Here is a 13,700-nt window from a genome sequence, read left to right as displayed (position 1 = left end):
AGAGTATCCCGCTCGCACTGTTGCTCGCTTTCGGAGCAAATCAACAAATCATCTAAATACTGTATCAGTGTACTTTCCAATGTTATACTTTCCAGGTCTGCCTTCAATGCTTAAATCCCTGCGGCATCTTAGTGTAAGTATACTGGTTACCTCTGTAAGTGAAACCAAACAAATACTGGCATTGCTTCGCTAAAGGAATTCTGAAAAAAGCCGAACTCAAATCAATCACAGAAAAACAAACTGCCTCTGGTGGAGCATTAGTCAACAGCGTTTGCGGGTTTGGGACTACAGCTGGCAAATCTTCCACTACCTCATTCACTGCTCGCAGATCATGTAACAGTCTCCACTTGGACTTGTCTGCTTTCAAGACAAGGTAACAGTGGAGTATTACAGGGGCTACTCGTGCTCTCAAGCACTCCTACCTCAAGCAATCCCTGTATTGTGAGCGCTATTCCTTCTTCTGCTTCCGGTTTCAAGGGATATTGTGGTCTTTTAGGTAGATTCGCTTCCTGTTTTAGTTTTATTTCTACCGGGTTTCCTGATATTACTCTTACTACATCTGTATCGTGTTGTGACCATAAAATGACTGGCTGTGCCTCCAGCCTTTTGTCCTTCTGCTGGCCCTCTTCTTCTACTAACAATGTGATATGTCGTTGAGGGGTTATTCGACCGCCTTAGGGTTTCCTACAATCTCTATATCTACTACTAATCTAACATAATTATCGTCCCCAGACATCTAAACCCTTGGTGTCACTATCTTCCAATCAATAATTGTTCCTGCTTGCTTCACCATGGGCCTCAAATCTTTGGACTGGTATCCCTCATTTACTAACAGCGTTACATGGGGTGCAGCTCCCGGCACCCTGTACCATTTCTTTTCACTGAGTCTCATCAAAAATTACTGTACAATGTAACTCAGTCTTAGGCAGCTTGGCCTTGGATAATATTGCCAGAGCGCACTCTGTCCATTTCCTCCAAGTTTTCCAGACTTGAACTTCTATGCCCCCTATCCATTACACATTCGCTCTTTCAGCTGCCTGCACCACTAGCTGAGTGCTTATTGTTCCCATGCTTAACCCCTTCAGGGTGCATTCTAATTTCGATCCCAGTTTTAGCGGTGGATCTCTGCCTAACAAATTGATCGAGGTTCCTTTGGACACTAAAATCGGTAGAACTATTTCATTATTTCCCATCTTTAAACTCACTGGAGCTGTAAATCTTGTGAACTGTGCTTTTCCCGAGAACCCTACAGTTTTAACAAACTTTCTTGGCATGGGAATGTGGGAGGCCTATTGCAGCTGTACACAAGTGTACGTGGATCCAGCATCTATCATCATTGGTGTTATTTGTCCTTCTAGAATGATCTGAACAATGGGCTCTTCTTCCTCCTCCCGTGTTATCATTGGGTACTGTCCCTTCCCACCCAGGTTATCTGGGCACCCCTAGCACTTTCCATAGGGGTTGACAGGTCCAGTCGGACCTGCTAGGGCTGGTCCTTGATTAAACTGATGCTCTCTACTCATTGATTCCTGCTGAAATGTGGCAGGGCAAGGTCTGTAAGGACAGTCTCTCCTGATGTGCCCTGGCTGATTATATACCCAGCATAATCCTCCTGTCCCTCTTTCTACCTGTCTGTTCCCTGGCCCTTTTTGCTCATTGCCTCTCTGTCCTCTTCCTTGGAAGTTCTAGTCCTGTCTGGGCGGTTGTCTAAATTTATTTTGCCCATGATATGGCTTTTGAGGAAACGCTCCCCCAAAGACGTTTATTACTGGCATGGGGATTTCTGGCCCTTGTCTGGCAGTATAACAGGTTCCTCCAGAAGCTGGCGCTTCGTTCATTTCGGTCGGCACAATCAGATCAGTTGTTGCTGGCAACATCGTTTTGCCTTTTTCTTTCTTTTTAAGCTCCTCAAGCTGCATCTGTGTCATCTCTCTTTGCACCTCCTCCTGCTGTTCAATCAGCTTTTGTCTGTCTTCTCGGTATTTCTCGACTGCATGGACTACGTGGTCCCTAAATTCTTGGCAGGACATTGACGTCAGCCCTGCCACCTCCTCGAGTCTGGACTTGACTTGGTGGGGCTGGGGCATTACATCTACAATAGCAGCCCGAAACAATGTGGTGATCAACTGGTTGCCCTCCACCTCTTGCTCTGTTTCCAGTCTCCACTTTTTCAACTGGTTTTCTAGGTCCGCTGCCGGATTTTCAGCCTCTCCCAGTGGATCCCCTTTTAAAGCTTTGGGGTCCACTTTGGATGGATAACAGTATCTGAGGGCCCTCCATACCCACTGCCTCGCTTGGTCAAAACCGCTTCCATCAACCTTTGGGTTGTCCGCCACATTCGTTAAGCCGGCTGAAATCATCAGTTCTCTGAGTTTCGATGTTCCCACCACCTTCACCATTGGTGCCTTCAAGTCACCCATTGCCAGTAAACGTCCTGTGGTCTCGTCTTCAAAGGCTCTAATCCATTTGCCCGCTCCCTCGTATCTAATGGGTAATTTATTTATCAGCCCTTCCAGGTCCTGAGTTTCCCAAGGAATGTACTGTTTCTGTCCTGCTCCTTTCACTAACAGTGGATACACTCCCCTTCCTCCGGGCGCTGGCTTGTTGATCCACTGTTCGATTCCTCATCAGTCTCTGGTCCTGATTCTGTTTCTATTTTCTGCCACCACGATTCTGCCGGTGTTTCTTTTCTTCCTCACCCTTCTGCTTTTTCCTGTTCCCTTTTTGCCCGAAGTAGCTCAGCATACCTTTCAGACATTCGGAATCCCTCGTACTCACTCCGTTCTCTGTCCTCCCGCAATGTTCTCCTCTCTTCCTGTAATTCGAACCTGTGCCTTTCCATTTCCTCCTTTGTTGCTGCAACATTCTGTTTTCTTCCTCCCTTCTCTCTCTGAATTCCCTTATCTGCCGCTCATCGTCATAGAATTCGACTTCCCCTTGTACCCCTACCATTCCTTTCATAATTGGGCATTGTTTTGGAATCTCTTGGTCTGGATAGGAAGGGGGTTTTTCTGCTTCTTTTAAGTCGGATATAAACGCGACTCCGCCCCCCCCCCCCCCCCCACCGTTATGGAAAGCTGTTTTTCTGGTTTCCTGGCGCCCTCTGGTGACGTTTGATATGCTTTTCTCAACTTTTCTCCTTCCGTTCTGAACAGTTTTAGTATCTCCGCCTCTTGCTCCCTCTTCTGGTTTCTTTTTTCAGATTTGTCTTTTGGTTTGTAGTTTTTAAATAACCCCTCCATTTCCTTACACAGACTTGTCAAAAATTCCCTCTTTTGGCCATTTTGTAACTCGATCTTTGGTTCTATTTTTCCATTTCCCCGAAATTTTTCTGATATCACTTTTAGATACTGGAATTCTTTTACTTAATATTTCAACTGCAGTTCCTTTTCCCATCATGTTGTTTAACAGGGTGTTTCTCAGAATCTCAGAACTCACTTGTAAGCGCTATTGTTTCCTATACTACTTCTACACCTAACTCTATAATTTTTACTGCCCAATTTGCCGGACTTTGTATTAGTTAATCTTATCCAATTTATCAAAAGATCCTTACCTCTTCTGTTCTGCCCGTGCAGACCCCTTCCTAGGGCGGTATCCGCAGAACTTTCCTTTACGCCTCGTCCGTTCAGACCCTCGTCTCCTGCGAGGCTGTATCCACAGGGACTTACCAACACCACGTGGAATTTTTACTCAATCTCTACTCACCCCACTGCGCATTTTTCTTGATCAATCCTGTGAGTCTCCTTTAATTTCAATTGATGCCAGATTCTTTGGATCGGAGACCCTTCGACAATCGTTTAACACTTCTGCGTCCGGAGACCTCCTACACCCAACAGAGTTTTGGTCCGACTTAACAGCGAAAACGCTTATCTTTTTCTGGGTCGTCACCCTTTACTCTGCTGGTCTCGTGGGGGTCCACTAGGGACTAGGAAGTGTCCTTGATTTGTCTTTTTTTATGGCTCTCTTTCCGATCCTGCTCGTGACGCCAAATTTGTCGTGGTTACCCGCAATAAATAGACGACCAGGAGAAACAGAAGATTCCTCAAGAAATTAAGATTTTATTTGCAAAGAAAAGTTGTGACAGTCAGACAGTCAGTTACTAGTCACCCTATGACTACTGCCCTCTCTGACTGTCCCCGAGCAAAGCTCGCGGGCCTTTTTAAAACTTTTTTCTTTGCTCAATTCCATTGTTACAATCCATCATGCTCCCTCTTATCTTCACAGTTTCATCCTTTACCATTTGCCTCCTTTCACAGTTGTCTCCTGGCTCACAACCATTTGTCTTTCGCCACAGTCATTTCCTGACTCAATCGCAGGGTGCCACAATTATTTATGGACATTGGGAGTACTGGTACTAGGCTACAGAACTATCAGTTATTAAACAATACTGGGCTTATTCACTACGAGGCTAACAGTTATAAAACATTACAATGTGCCTTTATTACTTATGAGTTCTAAGACTCTCTTCCACCTGGCTTATCAGTTATGAAAACTATCAGCTACAGAACTGCTACAAAATTATTAGTCGCACTAACCTTAACGACCATTAGCTACACAATAGATCAACAGTGCCTTCCTAGGAATGGGATAACCATCTGTTTAATGAGCTACACTAAATAAAAAGTGTCTCCGTGGTAATGGGCTAACTATTTCTTTAATGAGCTATATGTTTCCCGCACTAAGAGTTTCCCACTCTCGAGCTGGAGGCCCAGCGGCCATTTTAAGGAGATCAGCAGCCAACTTAAACACAGAGCAGACTATTAATGAGAAATATACAGCCTCTATTTTCTGTATATTCTATAGTCGCATAATTTCCGCTGTGTCTGCGTGTTTGTTCTTGTCGCAGCTGCACTGCATTTGCGATTATTCTGTTCCTACGGCCCGGTTGTTGGTGCGGGATGATTGCCTGTAAAAGCACTGGGAGCGGGTAGCTTTAGGGACGGGAATCAGATCACCTGTGTCGTTGTATCTCTTCCGCTGTTGTGAGGAGTTCCATGCTGTATAATGAAGCGGTTGTGGATTTCTTTAAAATGCATGTGTCCTGTGACAAAATATGCCACAGTTTATGGAAATACTTCAGGCAGCAGTAAAAGAGAGGAACATGTGCTTCATGGTTACCACTGTTTCGAAATGTAGCTCTATTATATCTGCATCTGACACCAGTGCAGAAGTCTGACTGCTACACCGAGCTTGCTGCTGGGTGGTGAAATCCTCTCCCCCGCCTCCCTGTGATGGATTCAGTGGGAGACACGTCCAGCTGTGAGGTTGTGTCAGACCGCACTCCACCTGTTGGGATCAGCCGTGCTTCTGTTGTGAAACCAGGACGGCGACAGATGATGGGATGTGAAACAAAACAGGAAATTCCGGAAGGCCTCAGCCTGGCAGGAATCTTGAATGGGAAGAGAAACCGGATGTCGGTTCGAGTCAGGGCCTTTCTCAGAACTGTTCTGTGGAAAGGTCACTGACCCGGAATGTTAACTGGTTTCTCTTTCCACAGATGAAGTTTGTCTGTCTGTGCGCTCACAGAATTTCCTGTTTTTATCCTTCTATTATTCCGGCACCGGCAGGGAGGGCCGGGAAAGTTGGTGTTGGTTAATGGAACTATGCCGCCTTCTATCGGCCTGATCCACCGATTCCATTCACCAGAATACGTGGACGGTGCCGGTAAAGCTGATCCATCCTTTACTGCCTCTGAGGAGACAGTTACCCAGTTGGTGCTTCACCTTAATTTCTGGTCGTCAGTAAGGAATCCTGGCCCATATCAAAGACCTACGCTATTTCACGCCGCAACCCCCTTCTGTCCACACCAGCTGCTCCCTCTCTCGGCCCTTCGCATCATACAGGAACCAGTTTCCACCGCTCGACGCAACAACAAAACGGAATTGTCACCGGATCCAATCGAACTGCCGATTTTGACTCCAGGCCTGTTCAGTAATTCCTCCCTTCCAGTGAACTTACTGTCTCGAGGTAAGTGCGGTCCCTCCAAATGTATCTCACGCTACTTGTCGTTATCTCGGACCCCTGCTGAGGTGCACTATTCTGATGTATTTTCCACGATCATTCCTCCTCATCACTCCCGTGTGCAGTCTCAATGCGTGGTTGATATTTGCAAGCACCGCGGTATCTGTCTGACTGACGGCCGCTTTCACCTTTGATCGATTTGTGGCCATATGTTGTGAGAAGCTGAAAACAAAATATTGCACCGTGAGAAATGCCGCTGTAGTTATCGGGACAGTGAGTGTGCTGGGCTGTTTGGAGAGTGTCCGCTGGTACTTCAGATATGATCCTGTAACAATAATTGATAACCCTGGGATTGTGTCACTAAACCGAGCTGCTATTCATTCCCAGCATGGGCGGCATTTGACATGTTTCACCTCATTTTAACCCCTTGTGTCCCCTTCTTTCTGATTTTGATGTTCAAGGTTCTGACGGTCAGACGGATTTTAGCGGCCAGTAAAGTCCACAGGGGGCTCCGGGGCCGCAGGAATGGAGAGAATTACAAGGACCCGGAGATGGAGAATCAGAGGAAATCCATCGTTTTACTCCTCAGTATAAGCGGCAGTTTCATATTGTTGTGGGAAACACAGGTGGTGTTTCACATTTAACAGCGAATTTTAAAGATTTACGATTAATCTTTCAGTGATGCCCGTAATATCACAGAAAACACGGCAGCATTGTTTCAGCTTCTCATTTCCTGCATCAGCACGTGTATTTACGCCCTGACTCAGAGCTAATTCGGAGTGGAGCTGAAGAACGCGGTGAAATACCCGCTGAATCGGATTATGCGAATCATTAAATGATAGAAATAAATGGCACAAAACAGTTCAATTGAACCTACCTTCCTGCTCCCCGCATCTCCCACTCAAAGTGTAATTCGTGTTATGTCCAGAGCTCTGAGACAACAGGTGACAGCTGATCCCGAGCCACACCCGGTCTCACCATCCCAGAAATCCCCCTTTGGCCCACATCTCCCTTCCCCACTCGCCCGGCAACTTTATACCAGCTTGTTACCTCTGTTGCCCAGTTCTGACAAAGAGTCTGCGACCTGAGACTTTGACGCTGGTTCTCCTGCTACAGTTGCTGCCGGATCTGTTGAGTGCTTCATGTATGTTCTGTTGTTTTTTCATCTTTCTCTCTCTCCCGTTTCCTGCTCGCGCCATGACCTCTCCTTTTCTTCATCCTGATCTTTTTCTTTCTCGATATCTCCGTCTTCCACTATCTCGTTCTTCGTGTCTTACTCGCTCCTCCCCACATCTCTCCCCCCCCCCTCTCTGTCTCTTCATTATTGCGCTCTGTCTTCCCTTTCTCCCTCTCCGTACATATTTCGCATTTTCCCGGTTTCTCACCCTCTATCCTGATCCTGACACCATTTTTCTCCTTAGTCTTTTTCAAAGACATCTAACATGTGTTCAGCGGTAATTACAATTGTCAATTGCAATCCTTGAATTAACTTCCATTGGCAGAATTCAGCTGCTATATAAATGCCTTGCAGCTTCTTCTGAGAGAAAAACCCCACAAATCCAATGATTCACAGAGCTGTAATATTCCAGTGCGGGTAATATCCTCATAAATCGCTCTGCTTCATCACTGCAGTCTGCGTTCCTGTGTGGTAGTGTCATGGTCATAGAGCCCAGGTATAGACCCTTCGGCACACTGGGTCCACACGTCAATCACCCATTTGCACCGATGCTATTTTATGCTCATAACGTTACCATCAGCTCCTTACCGCATTCGACCACTCATGGACACACAAGGAGGATTTCACAGATCAATTAACCTACCATGTGCGCTCTTCTACCTTGGATATGCACTCGGGTGCGCTACTCTTAGTTACTGCTGAAAGCCAACTGATTATTTGCAGCCAACATGGACACGATGAACCGAATGACCTCCTTGATAAGCTGGGAAACAGCAAAAACATAAAATTCTGGAAATACTGATTAACTGCAGGAAGATATCGTCAAAGACCCATCGGCGTGCTGAAAGGGGGAAGGAAGACGATAGTGTGATGCAGGGACGGACTTTGACCTGAAAACTTAACTCCGTTTCACTTCCCATTGTAGGGTCCTTGATCGGCTCAGCATGTCCTTCATTTTCAGTTTTATATTCTATTTCTACACATTAGTTTTTTTTTCCCGTTTTACTTTCACTTATTGTCAGATATAAAACTCGATCATTGTCTCTGGACAGGAACCTGTTGGGCCAGAGTGTGTGAGAAGCAATGCGGTCACGTCTCATTCACAGTACTCCGGAGAGTGTCGGCCTACGCTGCTTAACCTCTCCTCACAGGACAGACCCGGTGTAACTTTGCTACACTCCCTCGATCACAAGCGTATCCATCCTCAGATAGTGGGCCGGACCTGCACACAGGAAGGCGTGAATGTGGAACTCCTTTCCTCAAAGGCCGGTGGAAGCAGAGTCTATGGATATGTTCTGGCCGAGATGGAGAAATAAATCAGCAAAAGTTCACCGGTAGGAGGGAATGCGGAGTTAAGTATCCAACCAGAGTCGCCATGAACTTCTTGAATGGAAAAGAAGTGTCGAGGAGCCAAGTGGGCTGACTCTCTCTTTACCGATTTATATGTTCCTATATTCCAGGTGCTGTCCTGCAGGGCCCTCTGTAATTCCTTCATTCTTTCAATAAAGACCGACATACGATTTGCCTTCTCCTTGTTCGCCAATCTTTCATCTCAACTCTCATTGGTTTGTGTACAAGGATATCCAGGTTCCTCAGGACACCAACACCTTTCAACGATTGACCATTAAATAAAACCCTGTTTCTGGAGAGCACCTCTAAATTGCAAAACTGTTGTTGTCCTGAGTTCCTTCGAGCTAGAAAAGTGACAGCTGAAAGATCTAAATCACTTCCAATATTTCCTTCGCCAACTCTCAGAAATGCTGCCCTTTTGTTGGTTATTTTATTTATTATCGAGAATTGGGAACCGGGAGCAGTGACACGGGGTCAGGGGTGAGCGCAGTGATAAGTACCGGATGAAACAGTAGGTAAGAAATAAACCAATGAAGACAAGGAGAAAGAGAAAACAGGAAGAGAGAGAAGGGATGTTAGTCAGGCAGAAAGCGAAGTCAGCAAAGGAAACGAGGTGTTGTCAGGAAAAAAAAGAAACAACAAAATTAAAAAGAAAAGACGGAGTGACATTCACAACAGAGCAACGTAACAGTCCTGGCAACCCAACAGCAGAATGGCCCCAAGGGAGAGCGCTGGGCCCATAACCCGGAGGTCGACGGATCGAAACCACACTCTGCTCTTTGTTTCGCTGTCAATAATCATGCATTTCACAGCGTAAGTGGGATTCAATGATTTTTCCCATCAAAACCAAACTGTAAAGATGTGGCAGGGAATGGTGATGACGGTGAGGGATAGGAATGGGATTATCGCGACCGGAACTCTGAATGTAGACGAAAGTGCGCTGGGGATACTCACCACGGTGCTGAGTGATGGAGCGCGTAATTTCAGGGGGAGACTGGGCTTGTTTCTCTTGGAGCGGTGGAAGCTGATGGGGACCTGACAGTGAGATTTCAAATTATGTGGGACGTGGACAGGTTAGACAGGAGGAAGCTGTTCCCACTTGCAGAGGTGGTCACAGCTGCACGAGGGTGGTGGGTGGTGGACCCAAGTAATCTCATGATATTTAAGAAGAATCTAGACGAGCAGGTGAATGGCCAAAGCTTACAGTGCTACAGACTGAGTGACACGAAGTGGCATTAAAATACATGTGTCCTTAATAACCGGTATGGACATGGTGGGCAAGATGGCCACTGTCTGTGCTGTATGACTCCATGTAAGCGTTAATGAAACAGGGGATCAAATAATTTTTAAAAATCAGAAGTAATAAACTCGTATCAACATTTCTGGACAATGCGCATCTCCATCAAAAATCGGCCAACAATCAGACATTGATATTCTGTTGTTTTACCATCACTGAATCCCGAACATCAGAACCCGGGTATTAGCATTGACCAGAATCTAAACTGCGACAGCGACAGAAACACCCGGTGTGATCGGAGGGCTCTGGGGTATAATTAGAAATGTCTCCTCTTATTATTCTCGGCGTCTGGCCGGGAATGGAGATTAATTGTTGGGTCAACGAAGTATCATTAAAAAAAGTGCTGTTTTGGTTTACTCACAACAGATGTGAGTTACAGGACACTCTGTTCGAAGTTCATCAGCTCTCAGCTGAGCAATTACGGTGAGTTGTGAAAATGCAACATGCTGGAGGACGGAGACATCATGTGAACGGAACCGGAGCTGCAACGAAACACATTAAAACTTAAAGCATCTGGAAAAGCAAAAGATGAGAATCACTGCGTCTGCATTTTCGGGATTTTATCCACGAGCAAAACTTCATACAAAACTTCATAACAAAGTGTTATCTTCACTTTTTATTTTCACGTATATGCAGATATAAAACACAACCATTGTCACCGGACCCGAACCTGTTTTCCCAGGGTTTGTGAGGACCAATGAGATCATGGCTCTTTCACTGAACTCCACAGTGTGTCGGCCCACGCTGCTTAACCTGTCCTCAGAGAACACACCCTGTGAACATTTTCTGCGCTCCCTCGATCAAAACCGTATCCTTCCTCGGGCAGATAGCCTGGCTAGTACAGTGCAGGCCGTGAGTCTTTGGAACTCCTTCCGCAAAGGGAGGTTTCTTTTTCCTTTTTCAATCTTTTTATTAGTTTTCAAATTAATACAGATTGATATATAGCATCAATATTTATACATGCAATACAAAGAGATCAGGATAACAATCATAGCATATGTAATCATAAAGAACAATAAAATATAAAACAAAATCTGTAGATACAACAGATCCGTAGAAAGGAAAGAAAAAGATTTATTATATAAATTAAAAAAAAACAAATCAATAAAACAATTATAAACAATATAAACTAAAAAAAATCTTTTCAATAAAAAAAACAAACAACAAAAAAAAAGGGAAAAAAACTGGGCTAAAATTACCCAGCAAAAACATAGCAATATGAGGTCGTCGAGTCCGTTCCTCCAAGTTAGAAAGTTATGGAAAGGGGATCGTCAAAGGGAGGTTTCAAGCAGAGTCTATGAATATGTCCAGGCAGAGATGGATAAACAGTTAATCAGCAAAAGGTCGCCGTGGAGTACAGTATTCAAACAGATTAACCATGTTTTTTATTTAATGGCAGAGAGGTGTCGATGTGCAGAGTGGCCTCACTCTCTACTTTCTGAGTTCTATGTTCCCTTATTCAAGCTGCCGTTCAACAGGGTCCTGTATATTTCCTTCACTCAATAAAGGCCGACATACCGTTTGCCTCCTAATTTCTCGCCGACACTGCATATTAATTTTGAGTGTATTGTGCACAAGGACATCCGGGTTCCCTAGAACACCAAACACCTTTCAATCGTTCAACGTTAAATTAAATACCGTTTCTACAGAGCCCCCTGAATTTTTTTCCAAATCGCGCCTTCTCCCCGACTCCCGCTCACCCCACTCAATTACCCCAACACTCATTTTTTCTGACGACAACAGACAGACAGAAAAGGCATCGAGAGGTCTGGGGATGGTGCTTTAACAGGGGGATGAATTTGGATAATCAGCCATGCTAGCCTAGAATTGTGGACCAGACTCGGTGGGCCGAGTGGCCAGCTCCAATTACTTCCTGTCAATGGTTTGTCCTAATCAGTAGAATGGCGGGAGGGGGTAGACTTATAAACTTCCTAACTGGCGTCGGGGATGTTGCGCAGTGGGAGAGCGCGTGCTTTTCCAGAGTTCAATTGCCGGCATCTCCACGCTGGTGTCCATCAATATTGAACAATGTGCGGAAGTTCCCGGACTGGTCCTGGGAGAACTTCGAACGGATTTCTACTGTAAAATGCACAACCGTTTGTTGTCCTGAATCCCTGAGAGCTGGTAAAGTGACAGCTGAAAGGGATAAAGCATTTCCAATATTTCCTTCACAAACTCTCAGAAATGCTGCACTTTTATCGATGATTTTATTAATTGTCGGGAACTGGGAACCCGGAGAAGGGACACAGGGTGAGCAGTGAGCACAGTGATAATAACCCAGGTGTGGGGAATGGGAACCGGGAGCAGGGACACGGGGTGAGCAGTGAGCACAGTGATAATAATCCGATGAGACCAACCGTGAGAATCAAAGAAAGGTAGACAGGGATAAAGAGTAAACTGGAAGAGAAAGAAGGGGAATAAGTCACAAAAAGAGAAGCCCAGAAAGGGAACGCTATGTTTTTTTTGGAATCAAGAACCGAAGGAAAGAAGCGAGCAACATTCACATCAGAACAATGTCACATACTTAGGTACCCACTTGCAGAGTGACTCAGCCGGAGCGTGTTGGGCCCACAACCCAGACGGAGATGGATCGGAACTATCCTCTCCTATTTGCTTTGTTGTTAATAGAAGTGGGATCTAATGATCTTTCCCTTAAAACAAAACCACAGAGATGGGTCAGGGAATGGACAGGCCGGTGAGGGATACAAATGGGAACATTCCCGCGGAGAGCAGGCCTGACAGGAGCTCTGATTGCAGAGGAAAGTGTGCAGGAGATACTCACCGTGATGCTCTCCGTGATGGAGCGTTTCGTTTCAGAGGACGTCTCTGGTTGTTTTCCAGGTGTACGCTGATGGGGACCTGATAGAGAGATATCAGATTATGAGGGGTGTGGGCAGTTTGGAGAAGAAGAACTTTTTACCACCTGAAGAGTTGATTAAAGCTGGAAGGTATCTGAGGAAGAATGCAGAGCGTGGTAGGTGGTGGTGGCGAGGACTCTCAGGATATTTAAGAACAACCCAATCGACGACTTGAATCGCCAGGGCACTGAAGGCTGTGGACTAAGTGTCGGTCAATGGGATGTGTATAAATTGGTATTTGTTATCGGTATGGACATGGTGGGCCAAATGACCTCCATCGGTGCTGTATGAATCTATGTAAGGGGTAAAGAATTGAGGGAGTAACGTCCAGTAACGGGTTACATTTCATATCTAACGGGGACGGGTAGTGAGGAGAGAGATTTCAGAGGGTTAAACTAGACAGAGAGCAGGTGGTGAATAGCCTGACATCTCTCGGTGTGATCAAATCATCTCGACATGTTGGGATGTGTCCCGATCTGTTGTGGGAATCAGGAATAGAGAGATATAGCTGGAAATTGAACTGATTCGTTCATTGATTAATCCGAAAAAGACGGGGGAAGGGAATTCCATCCCCGATCCACTGCCCAGCTCACAGTCAATTACAATGAATGAAATGGGGACGGGTTCTCTGACACTCTGCGGGAAGCATCGAACTAAAGGGATGTAGAAAGTGGTGCGCTGCCTTGTTAAGCAGGTCACTTGGCCAGTGGAGTTCTGCACCAATCGTGTTTTGTCAGAGCTTCGTTTATTTTAGTTCTGATGCAAGGAGATCAACTTTGTGAAAGATGCAATGGCGGGTGATCGAACCGACGTCAGCTGCTTGGAAGGTAACTATTCTTACCGCTATAGCATCATCGCGGTACCACCGACGATTATTCTACTCTGCCGTCTCCAGCGATTGTCTGATGTTGAAAGGAAATGAGCAAAACCGTGCGAGGTATCAGTCCCCAAGCTGATTTCTGAAGTATCCGTTCTGGATTTGTTGCAGTTCCTGTTCCTTCCAACTGATGTCGCCACCGTCCAATAGGTGGGAGATGCACAGCACCCAGTGATTATT

The sequence above is a fragment of the Pristis pectinata genome, chromosome 45 (genome assembly GCF_009764475.1).
Source record: "Pristis pectinata isolate sPriPec2 chromosome 45, sPriPec2.1.pri, whole genome shotgun sequence".
Classification (NCBI taxonomy): Eukaryota; Metazoa; Chordata; class Chondrichthyes; order Rhinopristiformes; family Pristidae; genus Pristis; species Pristis pectinata.
Note: the sequence above shows the minus strand (reverse complement) of the source record.